This window comes from Prinia subflava, chromosome 1 (assembly GCF_021018805.1).
Source record: "Prinia subflava isolate CZ2003 ecotype Zambia chromosome 1, Cam_Psub_1.2, whole genome shotgun sequence".
Lineage (NCBI taxonomy): Eukaryota > Metazoa > Chordata > Aves > Passeriformes > Cisticolidae > Prinia > Prinia subflava.
Window position 1 is genome coordinate 141,276,371 of NC_086247.1, and position 23,145 is coordinate 141,299,515.

The window sequence follows — 23,145 nt, forward strand, 5'->3', positions numbered from 1 at the left end:
TTTTAGCATAAACACTAAAAATCTTTTTAAAAATAATATCCTGTTGCTTTTGCACTTCCATTATATTAAACTGATTTTCTTTACTCACAGTGGGATTTCAAATTAATTTGTAATTATACACACTACGAGGGGATGAGAAAAAATGACCTAATTATAGACCAAAAGGATGCCCTGCAGCTATCATCCAATTACTCCAACCATCTGAGTTCTTAAGCAAAATGATGGGCTTAATCCTTCCTTGGTCACATTTAATTGTAATTTGCTACTGAAATCTACAAATTCACTTTCAATATTCAGTCCCATTTTATAAAACTCTGTACTGATATAACCTAGAATATAAAAAAATGAGAATGGGTCACAGTTGCAGATACCCTGCTAGACTTTGGTCTACCACATATGCTCTGTGACCACTGAGTGAGGAAGAAGATCATGGTTTCTCTACTGTGTCCCTCAAATCGTAATAATTAGCTACAATTAGGCCAGTAGAAAACTTTTAAAGTAATAGAAACATAGAAAATTCCCATAAACAAGTGCCCATTAACAACCTTCCAATTTCAGCCTTAAGTTTCAGCATAGGCTGAAGAGTTCGTGAAGAGCAAAAGTTGTACAGATGTACTCATTTTAATAGTGTTATCACTAAAATCTTGCAGTAAAACAGGAATAACAATTAAGGTGATGAAATGGACTTGATACAGAAGAGATCAGTTCTCTATAAAGTATCTGGTTGTTTTTGGTTCATTGACAGTTTCATAAACTATTTGCACACCAACAAAAAATACATTATCTTAGTTTTTCTGCAAATTAAAAACACAAACTCAAACTGTAAGTGAAATTCTAACACAAGCTACTGTATTAAAAAAAAAAAAAAAAGGAAAAAAAAAAAAAGGAAAAGACAGCTTGGGGTGGGGTGAAGTAAATATTTCCAACTGGAGGACGAGGAGGATCTACTAGTCCAGTAATGAGGGTGTTCATATACAGTTTGGGTGAACTACACTCAAAAATTTCCTTCTGTTTACCCTCACTGAAACTGAGTGCTGAGGACATATTTCAATCCCTTGTGGAAGTCGTAACCTTTACAGAAACAGAAAAGTCAACTGTACCAGCAAACAAAGTCAAGTAGTTTCTTGGTCAGGTGAATTTCCAAGCTAATATGTGTGTATTATTTTTCTGATCCATTAGTTATTTGTATGAAATGAATCAAGTGCAGCTGGTAAGATATGGAGAAATTTACTCCTGCAAACAGGATAATATTGGATGGGGGAGGTAAAGCTAACTTCAGGGATAAACATAGTGCAGTACATGAGGGTTTGGTGAACAGTGTGTAACTTCTGGGATATACTGAGTAAAAGGAGGAAACTTTCTTCTCCTAATTTTCCATATGGTATTTTAGACCTCTTTAATTTGTCCTGAAAATCTCTATCAGAAAAAAATGTACATGGGAAATACCAAAATGAATTGTTTGATAGCTTCGGGTTTTAATTTTGTTTTGTTTTAGGCACTTAACATTAGTTAATACCTCACCTGATTTTTTTTCTGCTCAGGCTAATGATAGAGCTTTGTCTTGTTAGTTCTTGTTGCTATATTTTTTATATTATATTTTAGAGACACAGTCATCCTTTACTGACTTGCTAACAGGCTGAAATGGGAAATACTAGTTTTGTTTGGTCTTTTAGTATTTTGCTATCAAGAGAAGATCACTGTCCCTGGAGGTAGAGTTCTTTATTTTGTTTCTAATGAAGAATGGCTTTTAATAATCCTGTTGACTACATTAGCAACACTTCTGCTTGTCCATTGGTAGGCACAGAGTTTGCATTTATTTCTGTTCACTTCACAGATTGGAAACACACTTTTTGTACCTGAGTGAAAGAAGACACAGAGTTATGCTTAAGTATCTATATACTTTACAGCTATTCTGTTTGCAAGTTATTTGGGTCAATACTAAGTATTTAACAAGTGTCCTGTTAAAACTGACCTGTAGACTGGCAGACCTTGTGTACTGTTAATAGCTCTTGGTTGCCATCACCCCCTCACTTTCTGGACTGCTCTTAATACTGTTGTCTGGTTCAAAGTTTGGAAGTCAAGGTTATTCCTCTGTGAAAGGACTGAGGGTGAAGTTGTCTCCCTTTGAAATTCCATTTACAAGTTCCAAGCACTATTTCTTTGAACAAAAGGGAACTCAAATAGCCCAATTCAGTTTGCCACCTCCCAGCATGCAGGTATTTTCCAGATAGCCCATGCAGTATCTCTCCAAAGGTTCAGAGAGGTACATCCCAGCCAGTGTGGCTGTTCCCTCCCCAGAGGAGGAAAAGCAGAAAGCAAATATCCATGTGCCTCTCCTGGTCTGTTTTCAGCCCAAAGACGGAGTCGAGTCTCCTGTGCAGATTGGGAGGGTCCCTGCAGTTGTGCAGAGAATGGAGCCATTTACAAAACTCTTGGTTTGTTCTCAGGGTCACAAACCAAAAGTTCTGTCTTATTGCTTCCAAAACTAAGATTTTTAGGAAAGAGCAAGATTGGGAAGGAGAGAAAAGCACTTTTGCTACAGGAAACACTACAGCTGGATGAAAATACAGTCTTTTAGGCATGTAAATTCTTCCTCAGCATGTTGTTCACCTTATAAACCCTATATATCCCTGTGCTATTGTGACTACAACCACATCCATTTTACACATACTCTCATGGTCAAAAAATATTTAGTGAAGAGAATTAAAATTACTGCTGGCTCTGACTTTGTTCTGGCTGAAAACATTTCTTTGTTTTGAAATTTTTAGGCTGAAGTTACTGTACTCTTTCATACGTGTAGCTAAAAATACAGTAGATAGCTATCTTCAGTGTAGAATAGTGGTGAGTTTGAGGAGTTTAAATTTCAATCTGGACTAGCAGAATTCATTGTTTCTACTCAGAGTTAAAACTTGTTTTCATTAATAGATTCTCTCACTGCAATAGCCATTGCTCCATAGTGTGCTTAAGTTATGTTCTATGGCTTTTGCAATACATGGTTCCCATAAACATGTATTTCTGGGTTTGGACTGGGAAAAAGCCTTGAAAGGATTCTCTAAAATATGCCTGAAAGAGACAGTGTTTCTCTGCCTCAAATACAGTCCTTATTTTGTTGATGGTTAGCTGTGAGCAGGGTTGCACCAGGTCCATTCTTGAACAGCTCCACACGTTTTTCTTTAAATCCACTAACGCTTCCTCCTCTCCACGGTCCCACTGCTGTCACATATGTGAACAACACCACTGATTTCAAAGTAATGTCTTGCATAAGGAATTAATTATTTGAACAATGAAGTGATTTAAATGACTCTTGTGAAGTGGTCCCAGTTTTGCCCCTTTCTGTGAATTCTGAAGTGGTTATAAGTGGTTATTAGATGAACTGAGAAATTAGTTCATCTGCCAAGATTGTCACCTGTAATATTTCAGAAGTATTTTGTATTTCCTGCAGTGTTTATTTCTCTCTGCCTCAGGAAAGGTATACCTGTGTATGTGTATAGGTCTGCCATCTGCCTATAATTTTTGTTTCTGATAAGCTATGTGAAGAATTTATTTGAATTTCACAGCACTTTCTGCCTCATTCCTTAAAAAATTATCCTCTTTAGGCATTACAGTATTATTCAGTCACCTTCTGTTGTTATGCATTTAAAAGCTTTTTTTGTAGTTTTGTAGTCTTCTGTAAAATCTTCATTTTGGTTATCTATTTTTCCAACTCTCTGATTTATGTATTAATATTTGTGCTTTTTTTAATCCTCTAGGTGTCCTTTTTGATTGCCTTTCTATTTCCTTCTGTATCACTATTAAACATTTACTATTTTGAACACTTAGAATTAGGTGTAATGAAATTTTGAGTGTACTTGATGCATGCTCATATATTTTGACTTAATTTTACACTCTAGAATTCATTGCTGTGCTGTGTTACAACATAGCTCCAGTTGTAAATTGCCAGCTGTGCCCTGTTCGAAAGCAATGTCTACTTTAACTTTTGTGAGATTTTTTTATGATGATAAGTAAAAACTTCTTAAAAGGTTTGTTTATTATCTATGTCCTTGCAGAAAAGCAAAGAAATTCCTGAAAGAGTAATTCCTGGTTTATTTCCTTTATTAAATCTCTGCTTGAATGTCATAGCTGTGCTTTTTTAGTTCCTGTGTGTTGCCACTTCAGAGATGGAGGGAAGAAAATATTTCCAAGCTGTGTTTATGTATTCTAACATCCACCAACTATAGGTGATGTTGTTATTTGACTTGTCCCAACCTTAACTAGAATAAAAAAGCCAACAGTGGCAGATGGGATCAGGTTGTCCAGTGGGTCAATACAAGCCCAGATCCACTGCACAGTGCAGCACGTGTCCCAGAGTAGGGTGTTTGGTGTTCTGGCAGCAGAAAAATTTCAAATTTCATAACAGGTGCATCCTTTAGGATGGCATGAGCACTGGCACAGAGCACAACTCTCACTGGGACATGAGAATGAGGGACAAAACTGCAAGTGAAAGAATGTAGTCTGGAAAGTGTCTTTACTGTGTTTGAAACTGAAGGGTCTCCTGAAAATGATACGGCAAAAAAAAATTCAGTTCTGAAACTGTGGGAGAAAGTATATTCCAAAGCTAACTTATTTGGAACAATTTAAATATCCTGAATTTGTGATGGAAAATGGTAAAGTAAAAAGAGAAGTATCTCTAACAGGTTACATAATTGTTTTTCTCTAACAATTTCTTTTACTATTCTTTATTTTTATAGGAATTAGAATGTTCTTGGAAGAGTTTTGAAAAACTTCCAATATCTTATAAATATTTGAGGGTTATCATTTTTACTTTGTGCATCTTTCTGCACATTTTTCTTTAAGTCTTAAAACAGAAATGGAAAAAGAAACATACTAAATTATCAAAATACTATGTGTATTTATATCTATGAAAGTCTTTAAAACACACAGTAAAATTTCTGGTACTGGCATTTAATTTTAATTAAAAGGTCTATCATGTTGTTATTTATTATACAAACAAGCAGCTTCACAGGCTACACAGGAAAAAGAGAAGAAAAAGGCAATCTCATACACAGAGGTTTACTGTTTATTGTTGCTTTTGATAGAATAGTGGACTCATTTTAAGTCTGACAAAGAGATAAAATGGAAACGGACATATCAGGTATACAAATATCTGATACAACCTCGAATAATGTTGCACTACCAATTGCTTTATCAGGTGTAAAAATCACAGTCTTACGCTGGACCATGTGGAAAAAAACTGAGCAAAAAAAGTTTTTGTTTTCTTGTAGGAAGATATTTTATTAGGAAATAAGGCCTACCAATCCTTGTTGAACTCGCTCCCTCCTGTTCACAGGAATGTGTTGCTGCAGTTCCCTAGGATGCTCCCAAGGATATTGCAAAATCTCTTCCAAGCAAGTGCTGTTATTGACCCTGAGCTCCTCAGAGGTGCTGGCATCACTGCTCGAGTCTTGTGGTCCTTTGGTGACTTCTCCAGTCTCCTTGTCCTTCCATGAGCTCAGCTGCACAGAGGAGCAACCCTTCCAAAGTGCTGAGGTTGGAAGAAGGCTAATTGCAGACATTCACTCATTACAGGATATTTGTAGGTGCTTGTTAGATCATTTATGATTAGAATTCTCATATTTGTTGGTTGGGAAAAGCTTGTTTGATGGAAGTCTCCTAGGAAGCAAATGTTTCCCTAAAGAGCAATGGGTTATCTGAATAATGAGAACTTACCTGAATATTTTTGGAGGAATTGATTAAAAGGAGCAGTTTTTTGATCATAGCGTTTTTGACAAGAAATTTACCAATTTACTGGCTCTTCTTTAGGAGTTAAGAAAACAAACTGATTTATAGTTCTCATCCGCTCAACGTCTTCAATTTAGCAAAAGTATCTGACGTGGCAGGTTTAATCATTGTTCTGACAATTAAGAGATAGACTTTCCCAAAGGCAGTGTCATAATTTTACCTTAATCTTCTAATTATATGGTGTGTATGTGTCTCTGTGTAAATGTTGACTCTGATGCCAGCTTCCCAAGTACTCTCTTGCTTGAGAGAATGATATAATGCCTTGGGGGTCTTGATATCTAATTACTGAGAACTTTCCCATCTCTGCATTGTCTAGACTTCGGCTGTATCTTACACCAAAAACCTTGGAGATCTCCAGATAAATACAATACTTTGACTAGCCTGATTTGCAGGAACAATTTTACCTAGACAGTGGTGAACTTCCTTTGGTTTTCAAGCATGTTTTTTTTTCAAGCAGTGTAATGTGAAGATGACATGAGGGTGGAATTCATTTTACTAAACACAAAAATCTGTGTCTGTAGAACTCTGGCAGAGCAGCTTAGTGTGAGATTGGGTTCTGAGTGCCTTAGACTTTGTTCATAGGCATTGTAGTCACTGCAGTGATTTATCTTATTCTGAGGCAGCAATCTAAAATAAACCAGTTGGGTTTTATGAAAATTGTAGGATCTAAAAGTTAGGTAAAATAAATGCCTTAAAGACTATTAGTGCAGTAAAATGACACTATGTTGTTCTATGAATATCCAACACATACTGCGAAAGAAAAGGTGGAATAACTTGTAATATCCATTAGCTTTATTTGGGTATGTTTGCTATGTGCTGAAACCTGTTGGAAATGTTATTAATATACATTATTATTTATTTGTTTCAAACATTTTATATAATATTTGGAATTTCCCTTGTGAACTGAAATACATTTAAATTTATGAACTTTTTAAAGCAAGGGATCAAAAAGATCAAACAAAAGCTTTTCATACTGGAGAGAGCTCAAAAAGAACAAATATGTGTGATTAAGGGGTATAGAAAAATTGATTTATGAAGAAAGATTAAAGGAGCAAAAAATATATACTATAAGTTAACTGAGGCCTGACAAGGAACATGATAATTGTCTTCAAATATTTGATGCACCTAAATACCAAGAATAGAGAGGAAATTAATATTTGGGTTAATTTCAGTAGGAAAATTTTATGACATTGAAGTTAGATATGTTTTACTGCAACGTTGCCAGGAAAACCTATGTGCTGCAAGAGAACTCAAGATGAAAGGTAATATTTATGATTTTTAAGAGGTGTGAAGCCCAAAAAATCTAACAGAAATTATTTAAAAACAGTTTATGTTTTAATACTGAATTATAAAAGCTTTTCAACCAGATCAGAATGATACAACAATTGACACAAATTGATAATGGATTCTAGTTTTCGTGAATGTTTTTTCTTTTCCCACAAGAAAATAAGATATACCATGGAAAGATCCTGGCTGGCAAAATTAACAACTCAATGACCCAAGAACACAAACTAGTTCCTTTTCATGTGTAAGTTGGGTGCTCTTCAAGCATCTAAGTTGGCCAGCAGTTGCTGACCACAGAAAAAGTGGCTTACTCATGAACTGCTGCATGTCTTGACACATTATACAGCTTCTAATAATTAAGCAAAAGCAAGTTCTATATCAAGAGAGTTGCCATCCTATAGGAAATATAAATTATGTGTTCCAAGGCTGTGCACAGCCTCCACTGATATGGTCATGAGTGGTACTTCAGTAGATCTAATTAAGTGGATGGATGAAATATCAGGAGATTACATTGTTTGAGAAAAGGATCTCCACAGAGGTCAGGTAGATGAAATTGAGCTAGGAGTAGGAATTGTAGGACCATGCACCTGGATTTACAGGAGGAAAGAAAAAGAAGCTGTCTCCTAGGTGGTGCATGTGTTTTTGCTTTGTGAGCTGTGATGGTGGCTGCTGTGCAGGGCCCAAACCCTTCCCTTTGCCATAGCATGTGTCGAGTCATGTGGTAGAAATTTGCTTGAAAGAGTCAACTGAAGAATCCTTCTTCTTTAGTCATTTGTATAGTTTGTCAGAACAGGGTTCAAATATTGTCAATCATCTTGAAATCTAACTAGTTTACATCTTGTGCTCTGAACCTATCTATCCTTTTGATCTTTTTGTCTTAAGAATGCAATGCATGAGAAGTACATAAATAAACTTTAAAGCAAATGATACATGTCAGAAAGCCCTTCTAAAAAACTTGAAGAATTCAGAAATGTTCCATGTTGGGGAAAAAAAAAAAAAAAGAAGCCTTTTTGGAAATGGAACAGCTTTTGAGCTGTAGCTCTGTTAATTTATGTGGAGAATTTAATTATATTTGCTTACTTCATAAGCATTGCATATGTGATGTCAGGCATGGGAAATATATGCATGCTTTCACATTTCACAAACCTGCCATGGGTTAGTGTCAATAAAACTACTTAACAAAATAGAGCACAGCATGTTTTAAATCAACACATTAATATTGTTATTTCAAGTCCTTGCATTCATTGGTTGCCTGATCTCAGCATCATTTAAAAATAATTGACTCCTTTCCTTGCTCTAAAGTTTTTCCAGTCATAGATTCTAGTTTTGGTCATTCTCAGAAAGAATAATCAGACAGGTAATGCCATCTAATTTAAGCACTCTTGGAATCCTGAACAGAAGTGAGGTAGCTTCCTTGTAGCTGAGACCTGGGAATAGTAGTAAAACATATAATTAATAGTCTGGGAGAACTGGGATTGTTCAGCCTGGGGAACAGAAGACTCTGGGGAGACCTGGTTGTTGCCTTTCAATATAAAAAGATGGTTCATAACAAAAAAGAGACGAAGAAAGAATTTTTACCAAAGCCTGTAGTGACAGGACAGATGCAATTGTTTTAAAGGGAAAGCACATATATTTAGATTAGATATCAGGAAGAAAAGTAATACAATAGATGTGATGAGACTTTGGAAAGATTGTTTGGGAATTTAGATTTTGTGGATACTTCCTCATTGAAAGTGTTTAAAGTCAGGTTGAAAGAAGCTTTGAGTCCAACCATGTGACTTGGAGCAGATGATCTTTGAAGGGCCCTTCCAACCCAAGCAATTCTATGAATATACTCCAGTAAAAATGTGAAGGTTTCAGAAAGATTCCCCCCCTTATCCCCACTGTCCCCCATTTACTTTGATGTCAGGCATTTACACAGCTCATTTCTGAGGAAGCAGGCCTTACCCACAGGGTCTTGGCCTCAGCTACGTAGCTGGGCTGGTGGTGCTCACTCCAGCTGCATGTGGCCAAGAGTCGTGGAGACAGATCTGAGGAAAGAAACCATACAGAGCAAGCTGTTCTTGCTCCACAAAACTTTTCTATTTTTCATTAAATGGTAGAATTAGGAATAATCCTATAAATTGTTGTTATCATCTTATTTTTGTCAGTTTACAGAAAGCTTGAACATGTGAAAAACAGCTGGATAGCCCTCATGGTCTGTGGATCCTACCTGGATGGAACAGCCACAGCTTTTAGCTGTGACACTGAGTGCCTAAACACCATGGGGCAATGACATCATTTGAGTTTCAGTGTTGTGAGATAGATATTTCTTTGATTTACTTTGAGTTACTGTCCTAAACTGCCATATGTTTCCCATAACAAATATCTAATGTTGGGTTTGGATTGCAGGCTGCAATGCCTGCAGTCTAGGCAGATGTTGCCCTGTTTGGGTCTGTGGGCCCCATGGGCCCTTTCTGGATCTTCCTGTGGGCAGCAAGGTCTCTTGTTGCAGCCCTTGGACAGTGCTGAGCACTTTTGCTGTAACTGCAGTGTGTTTTGTCCTCCTGACATTTCAGGAGTTAATTGAGATTTACCATGTAATTCTTAGAAGCTAAATCAAAGCCTTGGTCTCCACAGTGGACTATGGTTAAAGATTAAAAATAATGCATCATATAAAACTTCCAGGAGCTGAAATCTAGGAGCTTCATTCAGTTCCATCTTTTAGGCAAAGTAGAAGCCAAGAGCAGCAGGACTTGTGTTCCAGATCTCAGACTGAGAATGTGGTCTTGGCACTTTGACCCAGTGCCATTTGTGCATATATAAACAAAGAAAATATTGATAGTGAAATAATTACAGATACATAAACCCAGGACATTAGGAAGCCATGTTTATAGACATTTTTCAGTTTATAACCATACTTTTAAGAATTTCCTGTCTTTTGTTTTAGCCAGACACATGGGACTATTTTAAAGCCGTTTTATTTGTGTGCTCTGTTTCCTTCACACTTTTGTTTGAGCAGAAGAGGATGGGGATAAAAAAGCAGTCTCCAAGAAAGGTTCACAAAGTTTATGATGCTAGGCAGTGGCAATTCCCTTCTGCACATTTAAGACAATAATAAAATGTGAATACACCATATTTTGAAATATCATTATGACTTATTATGTAAACAGATGATGATAAAATATTGTGAGTCATTATTCAAACACAGTACATGATAATTGTTTCTTTGGAGACACTGTGCACTTCTGTTGTGGGTTTTATTTACAGAATTCATTGTAAAAACTTCACAAGGGTACTTAGTGTGTCTTCCCATCATCACATTTCAAAAATAATGATCTCAGTCTCTAACCATGTAAACTCTGAAACAAAAGAAGATCCAATTGTCTTTTTGTGTAAACAAGGGTTGTTTACAATGTTAGATATTCACCAGCAAACCTTGATGGAATATGCATGATAATTACACATATTTTCAAGTTATACATGTGAAATCATAGTCAATGCTTGTTCCAAAACATTCAAACCTAAAAAGATAATGTATTTGATATAAAACCTTAAGAACCAATACCATTGCCACCTTGTTCTTGTATTCTTGGAAAAGAATAAGTTTACAAGTATCTCGCCTTGAGATTTTACTGTCTTCTATCTGCAGTTACTGAATCACAAGCAGCACAAAATACTGCAGGTGAAGAAAGAACTCTAAGGTGGATCCCAAGGGACTCCACCAGGCTGTGTTAGTTTCCTCCTAGTTTCAGAGCCTCTTACTCTTGGGCAGGACTCATTTGCACAAATTTTATAGAATTCACTGCCACTGATTGAACCCAAAGCTTAGGTGTGTGCCTCTATGCCATTTCTATATGCATTTGTTCCCATCCAGGGTTCAGATGGACTGGTGAAACACAGGACCATGAGATGTCATGGGATACCTCATTTTCCTTCAGCTGTCACACCTGGGAGTATCAGTTAGAGAGAATCCTGTGTTCCCTCTTCCAGTTTTCTGTGTGCTTCAAATACCATTAGAAATATAAGTTTAGGTGACAGTATCAACATGATACTTAACAAGAATGTAGAGAAATGTCTGGCTTGCCAGAGAGTGGGCATCTCTGTGTGGTCAGCAGAATCCTGGAGAAAGATAAGGCAGGAGATAACAAGTTTACTCACCTCAGCAAATACAGGGATTGGGACAACCCTGTCTTAGTAAGACAATTTTGATTAAAGACATAAATCTTGGATACTTGTAAACATCTCAGATGTCTCAGTAAGACAGAATTTTGTTGGAGTCATCCTGATCTTCAAGACTCCTCCCTAGTTTCAAGCTGATCCCATCAAAGTTTAACTTTCTGTCATTAAATTTCTCCAAGGGTGATATTCTAGGCATGCACAGAACTGTCCATGTCTGCAGCCGTTTGGAAGACAGGACTGTGGTACCTCAATGTTTTCTCAATAGATTTGCAATAAGATAATTTCCTCTGTGCTGTGACAGGACTCTCCAAATCTCTATATTTCAGCTGCTATTGGTGTCCCACTGTATAGTTAAATCTACAAAGGGAAATAAAGGGGATATTCTCCCAGAATCAGATGTACTTATTAGAGACGTAAGTCTCAGGCTTTTCTTAGAAGCAAAAACTCCTTTAAACCCCATTTTTCTCAAGCCTGGGCAATTTTCTATTCACTAAGAGGGGAGAAAAGGAAAGGAAAAGCTCAGAAATTCCATTTCTACTTGAATAAAGGTCAGACTCATAAGAGTAGGTGAACCCTTAAATCCCTGTGTGGCTACCTAGGGGTTCTAATGGAAGCTTAGGTACTGAAACAGGACTTGGAAACATAACTTTGGTTGGATTTGCAATTCTTAGCTCAATTTTTGGACAGAAATCATAAAGTCAGGGAAGAGCCCGATTAGTGACATTTATCTGCTTTTCCAGATTTTGCCTCATTGCTACTTGGGCCAGTGTTAATTTTGTGGGGCCAGAGGATGGTGAACCCACTCATTCAAGAACAAATGACACAAAGTCACCAACCAGCTTTTTAGCAAGGTGAGGGACCTTGCAGAGCCAATGAGACACTGGCCATGTAGAAATGTCAGTGCAGTATTACCTAAAAACCTTTACAGAAGGCCTCACAACAAACCATGGAAATGCCTCAGCAGAAGTTGATTGTTTCATAAGGATTTGAGATTCACTTCTTGCTTTTTCCCATTTTTTCATCTTTTTTTTTTTTCTGTTTTTTTTTCTGTTAAGTTTATAAACCCCTTCAAAACTATTTGTAGTGAAAACATCTCCATTTGGTTTTCTTTGTTAATAACCTAATAATGTAATCTAATGAACATTGTCAAAATTGTCATAAGTTCTGCACTTCTGAAAGAAAAGTTAGCTTTTCTTTCCACATTAGTGAGAATGGCTCTGATTTGTATAATTTGGGAATCTGATAAGTGTCATTGAGTGCACTGTAATGGTAGGTAATAAATCCATGTTAACACCATAAGAGAAAATGCAAGGAAAGAATTCTTGGATTTAGAAGGGCAAGTTTGTATTTACATGCATTCCAGCAATTGTTTTGAGATTAATTTAGAACACCCAGCTGTATCTTGAATTTGAACTGCACGGAATTTCCCTATGGAAATGAGGATGAGGGAGTAAATAAGTTTCATTTTTTCTGCACGCATGCATGAACACAGACACTCAGAAGGACACAAACCATTTCAGAAATGGTAGTTTCTTCTCAGTCCAATTAGGTGAACTGAATGTGGTAATTCTGCTGTAGTTCTCAGGGCTCTAATTGCACATAAAAACTTCCAAATCATAACACATGTGGTATTTCCACCTAAAACAAAAGGACAATTATTAAAATGTGGTGGCATTTCATGTACTATTGGCAGACAGCTTAGATGGCAATAATTTAACACTTGCACCATGAAATTAAAATTTACATTCCCTCGGTGCACTTCTTCAGACCAACAGCAGACAGTTCTATCCTTTTAAAGAAAGATGGGAGATTTAATTGCTTCAGTTTAACTAGAAAAGCCTTTCCATGGCTTGATAACAAAGGCAAGAATGCTGGCACTAGTTTGCAGATGCTTTGTGAGAGTACTTTCTACAGTCTCCATAGCTCTGCTTTTAGGGATCCAGCTTTCTGAAGGACATGAACCATCCTATAGATTCTTCCACAGATTCCAAGAAATGTGTGTAAATTCCAGCTGTCCATAAATCATGTTTTTGAAAGGCAAGTATTATGGCTGCTATAAACATTTCAAGTAAGTTGCCAAAATCTTCAGCATGGTGTCTTTCTGCACAGAATGTATACAAATTATACTTCTTCTCACAAATTCTTCCCTTTTGCAACAATTCCTGCTGTATTGTGTTACTGTCTACAAAATGAATGCTAAAAAGTGAGTTGTAACTCACAAGACATGAACTGCAAAAATACATTTGATTTATGTTGCAATGAGGACTGGTAGGACAGAATTACCAAGTGTTCATCCAGAAACATATTTTTTCCTGACAGCTGAGAGAACCTTGCAGCTAGAATGCTATCCTTAGGCTACCTATATGTCCATACAAGTAATCAAAAAAGAAAGTTTTACACTTGGTCAGACCAGGCTGCAAAGGGATAGTTTGAGGGCCTCTTTTATATCCCAGCAGAGTATTTTGATATGGGTTGCTCTATGAAAGTTGGACTGGTAACAAACAGATGAGTACTGTGAACAAAGACTGCAAATGGTCAAGAATTGTATAAGGGAAAAATGGGAAATTAATTCTAGGCTAATATTATATCATAAATATATGGTAAATATATGTATATATATATAAATATTGGTTAATTGACTAGGCAGCTTTTAAAATATTTCTCCCTGTATTTGAACTTTTGTTTCCATTAAGAAAGCCTAAACAGCCTAAAATGTCTTGATTTCATTATCTCAGTATTATAGAGGTGTTTTACCACAGTCCAGGAATACATCTTGCCTTTGCTGTCTGCATGGCACCTCTGAAACAGTAGATCTCAAATTCAGTGCAGTGGAAATTATCCACATCTCTTTATGCTTTATAGTCCTTCACTGCTCTGAATTTAAGGGCGAGACACAATTCTCAGGGGTGAAAGGGAGAGGAGGGGAAGGATAAATCCTCCTACAACCAACCTTTTTGTATTTACTCTTGAAATGGAAAATACAGATGTTGCAGAAGTACACGTCTGGGACATTGTTTCCATATTTTCGACAGAGACTGATTCTCACTGCTTTTCAGCTAAGTGGCTTAAAATCAACTTCTTCTCCCTGCCTGAAACTCTGAGAGTTTTTTGAAATAAAATCATGTGAATACATTTGCTGATCTTGCAGACTATGCTGTTGTACTTATTTCCTTTCTCTTCTCCCCAGAAGCTTTGCAGGATTCTTGTCTGGGTTATAGGGTTTAGGTTATTTTCTTCTTTCACCACTGTTCCAATGCTCCATTTGCAAAGTGTTTAGATTATAGCAGACACGAACTTCCTCTGTCTCAGAGCCAGCCATGAATCAGGCTGAGAGCTGAGACCACTGGCTGTCAGAGGACCTTGAAAAGCTGCAGCTTTAAAATAACAAGTGTTTGAAAGCTCAGTTTACAAAACAGCAGATTGTGACTGTATTGTACTGTGGGGCTACATATGACATAATAACTAGGGACTTAAAGTTATTTAGTCTTTTTCCTCTTGCCATAATTTCCAATAAATAAATCTCTCTGGGACACGAGGTCTGGTGAGTTGTACAATGCTTGCATTTTCCTCACCACAGCTTATCCCCTCTCTTCTTTATTTTACATGTTAAAAAATCCCTCAGTGCGTGGTAATCACAGTTCTATAATGTTTCCTGCTGAAAGAGACGGGCTAATGTAAAGATAAATACATATGTTTTGGGTTTTTATTAGTCAAGGTATTCATTATAAGTCTTCCTCTCAAAATCTCTTTAGAAACTTCTTAATGGACAGAGCTTAATATTGTGTATTTGGTGTGTAACACATTTTTAAGGTTTTAAATGGTCGTTTTGAAAAACTGTTATGCTCACAGGATTCCTGTGAGTTTTATTTTTCAGAATCAGTGGTCAGAGGTTGCATAAATGTGGATTCATATGCTCTGAAAAAAGCTGAAGTGAATAGAATGTGACTACTGGAATGCTCTTCTTTCTCCAGTCATAAAATATGATGGAATGAATGAATAACAACTTTACATTAACCTATTTGCTAAAAGACAACAAGCTATTTTTTCTGCATTCCCTCTTCAATATAGAAATGGTAAATCCCAATGTTTTCTTGATCTTATTTTCCCTTTACTAATATTTAGACTTCCTAAGAATCCTAAGATATATGCTTACTCAGTTTCATTAGACATTCAAATCCCTTTGCTTTTGAAATCCCATGTCTAATTTTTACTTCTTTTTTTTCTTTCTTTCAAGTCCTTGATTCTTTAGATTCTGTTTACACACATTTTTACCGTAACCTTAAAATAGATATAATAATAAATTTATTTTACAGGCAAATCTCAAGAGTCTCAGCTTAAAAATATTTATAATTGATAATTAATTTTCTTCATGCTGTTCTGTGGAAAAATGGATACTGGGTATGATAGACTACATCCACAAAGGTTGTGTTGCATGGTACAGGCATGGATTAATTTTAACTTCAGCTATCTCCAGTTGAGTTCATCGTCTTAGGCTCCATTTGTAGTCTATGAAGAGAAACAGGCCTTATTAGGGCACAGTTTCACTGACCTATTTAAAGTGTGTACTTCAGGATGAGATGAATCACAACCTGAACTCCACTGTCTACGTTGAATAGATCTCCACTGACTGTCAAGGGAACCCAAAATGATTAACTGTGTTGACGTCTAAACTGAGCCAGATTATTTCTGCTCTTAAAGCCAAAATGTCCTTAAAGTCCATGAGAATTTTCAGCCTTGAGGAAGAGAGCATTTGAAGCCTCTCATTGTCATCAATGTCAAAGTGAAGGACACCTAGAGGTATTAGCTGTCCTTGTAGAAGAGCCACAGTGAAGCATATGGTTTCAACTCTGTCTGTTAGCATTTTTGAAGATGATATAGAGCACAAAAACCTGTCATGGTTCTGGGTGTACTAGCTGTATATAAGGATAGTACTGTAGATGTGGCCTTCAGATTTGGTAAATGCAGAAGATAACTCTTTATGTGAAGGTAAGAAGCTAATTTCACTTGGGTTTCTCACTCTAAGATATTACACAAAACTTAAAATCTTATCTGAGGCTATGGACTAAATTACATTAGAAGGGTGGGGCTGAGATACCCTTTCTTTGACACTTTCAGCTTCAGGTAATGCTTGCTTTATGATGGCTTCTGCACATCCACTAATAAGTGCCCAAAAGTATTGCTACTATTGCAGGCTTACGTACTAAATCTGGCTAACTGATTAGGACCAGCTATTTTTGCAAGTTTAAGAACTACAGTATTTAATCTGCTCTTGCAGTTTTATAGCCATATCCTTGAATGTATTTAAGCATCCAACTTCCACTAAAATAGCTGTTATGATTAAATGGCCTAAATACTTTTGCAGATCTAACCTCTGGATTCTCTTCCTGGCTAAATTCCCTGAGATTTTTGTAGTCAGTACCTCTGAAAGTGATTTTAAGTACTTGTCTACTAGATCCAAGTTCTTGCACTTATTCGACATATTTTGTCTATATCTGATTTTGTATATTTACCTGTAATAAAAAAAACCCCAAACAAACTGTATTTTTGCAGTTCAGTGAGGGATTTTATATATTCTGAGATGTTAATCACTGATGTCTTAAATAATGTTGATTCCTCAGTAGGAAGTTACATCACAACCAAGAGAAAACATAATAGTTTTTATATGTTCATTTTTTGCTTTTCTTGCTTAGAATCACATTATTTTTAGAATACACTTTAGGGGTTTACTTTAAATAAATTTTTGAATTAATATTTTTTCCTTGGATTTATTCAATAGCTTGTCCTTTTCTATCTTTGTCCAAATACTTACTGTCTTAATTTTTCTACAATATTTTTGTATGTATTGTTGATTTTTCCCCTAAGCTTTATATTTGTGAATGTGGCTTTAAAAAGAATTATTCCTATCCATTTGGAGAGAAACAATCTATAAATATGCCTATGCACTCTCAGGGCTTTAGTACTTGACAGTTTTATTAAAAGCAACAAGTACACACAGTCAGCATTGTTTCTGTGATGTTACTTGCCCTTGTCTGTAAAATATCAGCAAATAAAATAAGACATTGGGGTTTCAATTTGCCAAATGTGAGAAGTTATAAAAACAAGTTTCCTATACAACATATTTGTGAGGAAAATGTACTACAAGAATAAGAAGTTTGAAAAACTGGCATATTTAGAACCAATTGCCATAGAAGTCAATTTCTTGTGAACCTACAAGGTCATTATATTTCTTGATTTTGTCCCCAGCTTTTATTAGAAAAGGAATTCCTGCTTCCCACAGTCTTTTTACTGCTTTTACACACCTTTTGTATTGCCAGATTTAACTTGGAAGCCGAGAGCCATAAAATTATTACAATTTATTTAGCCGACCTTTTATTTAACTAACTTTAGTAATCTAAAAATAAGGTTTGTGGTTCAAACTGGTCACCAAGTTCCTCTTGCAGTCAGAGAAGGCATCCAGAGAAGAGCAGTGGGCTCCCAGGTCTCTGACAACTCTGAGCAGACTGGGTCACCCAACCTTCTGAGTCAGTCTAGGTCAGAAGAGCCCGACCACTCTGACAATGGAAATGAAATAATTCCTAGGAAAAAAACTCACCCAAAGCACTGAGCACTGAACCTAGCACACACTGAATGCTTTCCCCTCCTCAGAAGACAACTCTTGGGATGACTTCTCCTCCTACAGTGGCCACCACCCTTAACCAAAGCTCAAATGGTCCACTGTCTTTGCTGTTCTACAGAATGACACTATATTTGTGTCTTTTTAAATAATTTTTCATTTGTAAAAGAAGAAAGTCTCAAGCCCATGAATTAGGAAGAGGGGAGTCATCCTTAACCTTCTGAGTTTGGAAGTGAGAATAAACTACTGTGGAAATTAAAATTTTATTGGGGTTTTTTTGGTTAATTTTTTTTTTTTTTGATTTTTTTTTTCTTGTTAAATTGAGGTTATTATTAAGTTCTTTCTCTTTAAGGCATTCATAAGAACATTGAAAGGAAAAAAAACCTAAATGAAAAATAAAATTCCAAGACTTTGAGAAGAGAGAAATGAGGAGAAAAACTAACACTAAAAATAAACAATTTTTAAACTCTGCCTTCAGTAAAAATACTCTGAAAAGTGTATGTGGGGAGATTGGTTGAGTTCTGCTAAATTCATTAACCTTGAGAATGTTCACAGCAGTCAGAGGATAGGCTACCCAGGACACTGAACGAGGCCTCAAGTCTTTCCCAGGATAAAGCTTTTCCAGCCCTTGCAGCACGATGTCAACGCAAAGCTTTTCCCAAACTTCCTGGAACAGTTACAGGCAAATCACTGGAGACATAAAAAGTATCTGGGGCCTCAGCCAACAGCATTCCTGTATGGATACTGGTATCTCAATTTGCTCTTTATTTTTCTTAATTGGCATTATGCAATTTCAAAGATTTACAGCCAGCTAGACTAGGAAAAACAAAATAAAGCAAGACCAGAGCTGAGAGTGACAGTAACCCTTTACCACGTAGTGGACATAATTTTCTACTGCAAACTCCATTTATTGCAAACTAGTTTACAGCAAAATCTCCCCCTCAGTCTTCTGAGATGTTGTAAAAAGTCATCAACCCCCCAGATTATGTCTCATCTGTGTTTTGTAGAACGAATGTTTTAATTCACTGGAGCAACAGAATAAACCACAATTGCATATCTTTTAGACTGAGGGTATGCTTCCTTAAAAATGTATCCTATTTTAGCATGTAAATGTCAGCTTCTTAAAACGATCCATAGACTAGATGATTATTACTCTATATTTTGTGTATGCTGTCAAACCTTCCAATAGCATTTTAAAGAAGTACCTCAAAGTACTGCTGTTGTGAAACCTTTTGTAGATAATCTCTGTAATCAGGAACATCTGACTCTAAAAGAGGTTATAAAAGGCACAGAGGGCAGTTTAGCATGTAATTGTCTTTGAGAGATAATGGGAATTGGGCATGTAACTCCCATGTGTACCTCACAAAATCTCCACTGGAGAGAATCAAGAGCCTGTGGCTGTGTGGGATCTACCAACAGAACCAGAGGGTTGTCTTGGGAGAACTTCTACCTTGAAAGCAAGTTTTGTACAAATGAATAGGGCAAATGTGTGTAGATTTGGCCTCATGGGAGCAATTCCTTAACTACTTTCCTGCACTTTGTGTCCCTGATATTATCAGTCACAAGAAGTGGTTGAGGTTAGCGGAGTTAGAGAACTTTCCTTGAGCTCCTTACACATTAAAATATTAATCACTCTGTGTGTAGTCAGTCCCTGCTCCTGCTGATCATTTACTGCAGTTCTGCTTTAGAGGAGAATTCTTTCCAGCAGTCACAGTTACAGCCAGACCCGGGTCTGATCCCTTTGCTCTCTTCCCCTGCCTTGTTGGCTGTGCTGGAGAGTGACTGTTCTCTCGTGTGGCGACTCTCAGGCTGATTCTTCCAAGGGGCTGAACTGTGTTCCCATCCCTTGGCACTCTTGAGCTCATGGTGTATGAGCAAAGCAGGCTCTTTCTTTTGGGTTGGAAACATATGCAAGCAGAGGATGCTTCCAAAGCCTGAAGGATTTTTTCAACTAAACTGAAATCCAGCTCAATATTTTTCTTGGAATTTGTTTGTTTTGTTTTTCTATCTTCTAATTTTCAGTACTATGCCACCAGCTGTGTTCAGGTGCTCTAAAATAATTCAACATTAAGATTTTAGAAAGATGGCCTTAGTTTTGTCTCAAAATGGCAATCTTTGCATAAACAATAGCAGTACTGTGGAGAAAGATGCCAGATGAAAGTATTTATTAATACTGAATTTTTTTTTTGTTTTGTTTTGTCTTTGTGCTGCAGACCTGCCATACAGTCTCAGATGTGGAGCAGTAGTCCACTGCATGAGGTTCTCTGTACACAAAACAAAAAAGTAGGTCTTGATAAACTCAGCAACACTTACTGAAATCTTAAATAAAAGAAAAAGTCTTGTAGGGACAACCTCTGCCCTCATTTAGAAACAGTGATTCATTGTGATCAGTTACCAAATTTGGCCTTAAACATAGTCCATGTATTTTGACTGTATATGTCTGGTTTATGTATTTTAAATGTGTTTGCTTGACAATAAAGGCAGAAAAGTCTTCCTCTTGAATTTGGTGGAAGTGTTGGCTCTGACCTCTTTTAGAAAAGAAACAGACCAGAAAAAAGATTGTTTTCTGTCTTGAATTCTGTTATTATTCCTAACTCAAATTGCAATTCTTAATTGCCCTGGTGTAATTGGACTGCATGCACAATTATTTTTTTGGAGGGAGAAAGCTCACAAGGTCCACAAATCAATTAGACTTCTGTGAATGCTGAGGAAAATGTAAATCTAGAGAAGTCAATACACCCTGCCACTCACTGCTCACTTTTTTTAAGACTTGCTTGCTTCCAAAGCTTCTCAAATGCATATCACAACAGGAAACTTGGATGTGAAATTAAATTGCATGGAAATGACAGGACAAAGAGTGAAAGTGGCAAAAAGCTGGAATATATGAAAAACCTGTAAAACTATGAGCAGGGAATTATGAATGAGTAAAGGAGTTGAAGGAGGCACAGAACAATTCACCTATTGCTTTAAAAACTGATTTTTTTCCACTGTTTTCAAACTTGCCTCCTTACTGAAGGGAGACCCCAAAACAGAAGACAAAAAATGAAGACTGTTGATGAAAAAAAATCAGGGACAATTGGGAGCTAGACCTGCTGTGGGATTACTTCCCTGCCCTCAGTCCCAGCCTGCAGCACTTGGATGTGAGCCTCTCTCTGCGCCAAGATTGCTGCAAACAGCTGGAGGGACACCCAGCCCCCTTCCTCTCCCTTGCCAACAGAATAGGCAGCTTTAAATCCATTAAATGTGGGTGAGAGAGCAAAAAAGAGTTTTCACTCTTTCTAGGCTGACATGCAGATGTCTGAACTGGGAGGGTTTTTTTTTTTTTTTTTGATTTTGAGGAGAAAAATGTAGTTACTGATAAAGAATATTCTTGGAATCAGGAGTTTTGCTTCGAGTGTCTCCTCCAGTGTGGAGGTTTGCAGATGCATGAAACTCTGAAGCAGTAGATTAGAAATATTTTAGAAGAGGAGTTTTGTGGAATAAGAGTTGAGGTTGAAGTGAGCATTACCTATTTCAAACAAATATGTGATATGGTGGCATTTCTGAAGGCTGAAAGAAGTGTTATCTGGTGGTTGCTTCAGCTGAGGCTTAGGGATGGGGAAAATCCCCATCTTGGAAGGCATACTGGAGAATAAAAATAGTTGTTGCTTTAAATCACCACTTATGATCACATTAACACCATAAATTCCAATGCCTGGTAGACACATACAGATCCATGGGTGAGCAATTATAAAAAAATAAACCCCCACTCAATTATTTTCTCCTTTTTTGTTTTAATGACTCATCTATATGCTTAACACAATGCTCTGGGTGAACACCTACTTTTTTCCTTAATTAATTTATAATAGGATTTTTTATTTTCAAGTTCCAAAGTATATTCTAAATGGATTTGAACTCCTATGAAGCCATTAGAAAGCATGTGACATTCGAAAACCAAATTGGTAAATTAAGCATCCAGATCAAAGCAAAACATATATTCCTAAGTTATTACATGCCTTACTATTAAAATTACATTTACTATGAGAATATTAGTAATTATATGGACATATCTTCTGTGAAATTCTATAAAATCCATCCAGAAGTTCAGTTTTGGTCTTCCTTATCAAAACAGTCCTAAATTCACTTGTTCTAAAGTCAGAAAGAGAACTGGATGACACAGTCTATGCCACTGTATAATGTTGCACATAGGCTCTTTATCACTAATATTTCCCTGGTGGGAAGTTTCCTGTGGAGCTGTAACACATCTTCTAGAAAGACATGCTGCCTTAAAGCCAAGATAAGCAGTAGAGCAAAAAAATTACAGGCAACACCTTGACTTTGAGAAGCTTCATTTCACGTTTACAATCTCCAGCTTGGTAACACCAGGGCATTCTGGTGCTTGGTGTGTTCAGGCTGCCAAATGACCTGAGTCAGGAATGTTCCTTGGGAACAAACCTCCCAGTGACTCCTGTGATCCCAGTCAGGGTTTAAAATAAGAACTGCACAGGACTAAAGCCACTGTAGAAACCCACAAACTTAAAACACTTAAAAAATTAGTAATAGTGGATAAGGTCCCCAAGCAAGCATGGGCAAGAGACACTGGGCTGAGCAGAGGATTTTTCAGGGTATGCTTCTCCTTTAAGCCTTTTGCCACTATTTTTTGTTGTTATCTTCAGTTATTTTCTTCCCTTTTCTGGTGGAAACATTTAGTATCTTTCCTCAAGAGAGCTCTTTCCCTTGTTATTACTTCAGCTTACAAATATGAAGTGAATGTTGCCCAAATCCTTGTATGTCCTGAGTTACATTGAACTTCTAGAGACTCTTGGTATGTGTGGGAGGAGATAATTCCATTGTTTGGAGGAGAAAGTATTTTGGTAGCATAAAAGTCAGAGCTGATTCTTTGGCACAGCTTAATGGTAGTGTCAGTTGCAGGTCAAGACACATAAGTTGTTCTTAAATTATACTAATTTTACATTTCTATTTTATCCTTTGTGCTTTTACCACAGACTCAAAGCAGCTTACAACAACCCTAACACTGAGATACCTAAGCTTTCCTTCTCCTGTGGTGTTTTGTTGCCTGCTGATTCAGATCTGCATCCAGTTGCTATCCACAGTCAACTTTGCTCACTCACAGTTATTCATGCTTTAGGCACTTTCACCTCTGGACATTGTAGATATGTTTTCTACTATTCACAGATAAACACAACCCCTAACTCCAACCTTAAAACCAACATATGAACAGAAATTTCAAAAAGGCAAGTTGCTTTCTGGATCATACTTATTCTGACATGAAAATAAAGTGCATGGAAGTATTCCTTTCCCTTAAGATC